General features: G+C 30.3%; 1 long non-coding RNA gene across 1 annotated transcript; it reads right to left on the bottom strand.

Annotated features, from left to right (window-relative positions):
* Window positions 1-337: 337 nt before the first annotated feature.
* On the bottom strand, window positions 338-3,130 carry LOC129306416 (uncharacterized). The gene is made up of 3 exons (XR_008592209.1): window positions 2,922-3,130; window positions 2,773-2,837; window positions 338-752 (listed from the first exon to the last, which is right to left on the bottom strand). It is a non-coding gene; the product is annotated as an uncharacterized LOC129306416 (long non-coding RNA).
* Between the last annotated feature and the right edge of the window lie 264 nt (window positions 3,131-3,394).

Here is a 3,394-nt window from a genome sequence, read left to right as displayed (position 1 = left end):
CAAATTATTTTTGTCCTATCTGGTGTGTTAAAATTAATAACACATACAAATAAAAGTTAAAAAAAAAACGAATGGTTACAAATTTCCTACTTCATATATACGTGAATATGGGAAATCATGTGCAGCATATTTTAACTTCTTCTTCTTCTTCTTGGTTTTTTTTTTTTTTCTTTTGGGGTTGCCAAAGCATATTTCAAAATTTTAAAAACTAATCAGAAAATAATTTGTCCAGTTGGGTTTCTAAACTATCGTTAATAGAACATGGGTTGGAGGGTAATAAATAATATTGACCTCTCCAATCCATCGGCAATCAAAATCCCACATAATACCTCACGGATTTGGAAAGGCATTCCCCCTTGCGCTGATTTGGCAGCTAATAAATTAAAATGAAAAATTACAAATGGTGACCTGTTCCCTTATACTCTGTTTGGATGGAGAGAAAATTTGGGATAAAAGAAAATTAAGGAGTAAAATAGGAGAGAAAATAACATTTCCTCTGTTTGAAAGAGGAAAGAAAAGTGAAAGGAAGGAAAAGTGGAATAGAAAATGAAGTATGAAACCTACTATATTTTTTTTCTCAAGTTTTCTCTCCATACATGGAGAGATTTTAGAAAGAAAATCATTCTTCTATGTCTGCCCTCACTCTCCCACGCGTTCTCTTCCTAAACCTGGCTACCTTATTTTTTGTCTTCAACGTAGATAATGCTCAACTCAATGACATGCAATGCTTTCTTCTTTTCATAGCATACCACCTGCACAAACTCTTCCAGGTGAACAAAAAAAAAAAAAATCTACACAAACTCTGTTGTTAATTGTAAGGACAGTATTCATTTAATGGAAGCACAACATTGAGTGGGGATAATTTTGGACAGAGTATTCAACTTAGACGAAAATCTGTTATTGTATTTGATTTTTAAAAAAATACATAATTTTTATTTTTTTAATACAAAAACCACATACTTCTACTAAACTATTTGATATTAAATTACAGTAACATGAAAATACATTTTTTATGAACTAATTTCCTTTTAAATTATTTCGGTGATGTTAATTTAATATAATTTTTTAAATTTATTTTCATAAAGATAATTATATGAAATGTGATATATTTTAACATTAGGTTATTATTGTCATTATAATGTTTACTCATTTTCTTTCCTTCTTGTTTTCTCTTGTCTATCCAAATACAAGAAGTGATAATATTTTCTTTTCCTCATTTTTTTTACTCTCATTTTCTTTCCTTTTAATTTTTCTTCTCATCCAAGCGGAGGGTTAAAGTCACCTTTGGATCCTTAAAGGTATCTAAAACCCATAATTAGGTGACAAAAAGGTTTCTGATCTCCTCCATGGAACAGGAAACCAACTTTCGGGGTGAATTCAGGGAATCAGTAATGGCCACAACATCCCCTAATTTTTTAATTTTTTTAATAAAATATAGGGATTATATACTTTCAACCCCCTAAATTGATACATTATAGAAACTTTGAAACATCAGATGAAATTCTCATTTTAATTTTATAATAGTCTTTTATGCATATATAGTTTAATTGTTGCAGTAGTTTGAAGATATAGTTATCATAAAATTCACATATTTTCAATAAGCTAACATTTCAGCTGCTCTTAAAACATTGATATCATTTAATTTTACTTTCATTTTATATTTGATAAAAGAAATTATGAGAATTATTATTAACAATTTTATAAAGCATTGCAATAAAAATTTTAAAATATATTGGATAAAGAATATATCAATCAATTAAAAGAATTAAATAGTAAATTTAATAAACAAGTAATAGAGTTTTTTACATTAAATAAAACTTTAGATCTCAAAAATGTATTTAAATTACTCAATGCTTACGAGAAAAATGAAATCTTCACTAATTTAATGATAGTTTATATTAAAAAAAATTTTAAAAATTTTATCATAAACATGATAATTAATTATTCTTATACCATAAAAAATTAATAAATAAAATTTAAAAAATGAAGATATATATATTTTTGTTATGTGTGTATGTAACATTGAATATAATATATAAGTTGAAATATGTGTTATATTAATAATATATATAGATTTAATTTTCTTTCGATTATCGTATATGCTTTGTTATTTCGGTCCTCAAAAAAATTTTCTGGCTCCCGCCTGCCAACTTCTTCCATTGCATGGAACAACAATCTCATTTCTTCACTCTTTCCAACCCTTCCATTGAATACTTCTCTCTCTGAACCGATCTCATTACTTGGGAATTTGAACTAAATTGCTTGGGATGGCAGCTCTATTAGATTTTATTCAGTCTCAGATTGCTACAAGAATTTAATTCCAAATGCTCAACAGGATCTTTTCTGGAAACCTTTTTGGAAAATCAAGCTTCCATTGAAATATCTTCTTCTGTTTATGTGGAAACTACTCAACAAGGCAATTCCGACTGGGGATATTCTCAATCACCATCACCTAATTTCTCGACAGCTTTGTGTTTCTGGATGTCCAGAAGAAGAATCCATCAATCACTTGTTTCTCACATGTCCACATTATCTAAAGCTATCTAGTTTGGATCTATGTTGATCCATTCTATCAATCTTGTCGATGGGGAGTCCTCAAGGAAATTGAAAAATCTAATCTCTCTTTTCATCCAGAAAGATTAGCACCGAGATCTAATTAAGATTTTTGCTTTAGTAAGTTTAATTTGGGAAAAGAGAAACAAGGCTATTCATGAAGGTACACTCACACTTCCAGAAGCAATCATCAGAGAAATTGAGCAAAGAGTTACATACCTCATTGATGTTTGCTACAAGTGAAACATCAACACCTTTTCCAGTTCAGTCGCTTCAACGGTCACCTGAAGATGGTTGGAATTTATTGTGCATGGAAAAGGAACATAAAGCAAAATTTGATCTTAAAATTATGGTTTTCTGGGACAAACCGATGGTTGAAATTTTTAGCTCTTCCAAGGTTACCAATGCTTTGCGCGGCCATCGAACCAAAACAGGAAGCTCGTATGCGGATGATTGCCTCCGGCGAGTTCTCTTTTGGATCAGCGAGTTCTTGAACAACAATGGCATTAAAAATCAAAGTATCAGAACTTACTGTGCCCCAAGATTATTCTTCCGTTTCAACAGCACAAAAGCTCCAGCTCCAGCTACAGCTGTATCGAAGGATATACCTTACCATTATTGTCTACTTTTGATTTTGTTAATTTTCCTACTTTCATCCAGAGACTTGTAGAAGATGCATGATTTCCTTTCCACGTGTCTGTCCTTCAACTCTTGTCAATGTGCCTTCTTTCTTCTAATTTTAATAATATTGCTTTTTTGTCAAAAAAGAGGGTGAGGTTGGAGGGGTAAGGGAAATAAATAAGATAAATAATAATTAAAATTAGAAAAATTGCATTCAAGA

The sequence above is a fragment of the Prosopis cineraria genome, unplaced genomic scaffold, assembly GCF_029017545.1.
Source record: "Prosopis cineraria cultivar Desert tree isolate PC_DT_omini unplaced genomic scaffold, ASM2901754v1 PC1, whole genome shotgun sequence".
Lineage (NCBI taxonomy): Eukaryota > Viridiplantae > Streptophyta > Magnoliopsida > Fabales > Fabaceae > Prosopis > Prosopis cineraria.
This window is presented reverse-complemented; position numbering and strand designations above follow the sequence as displayed.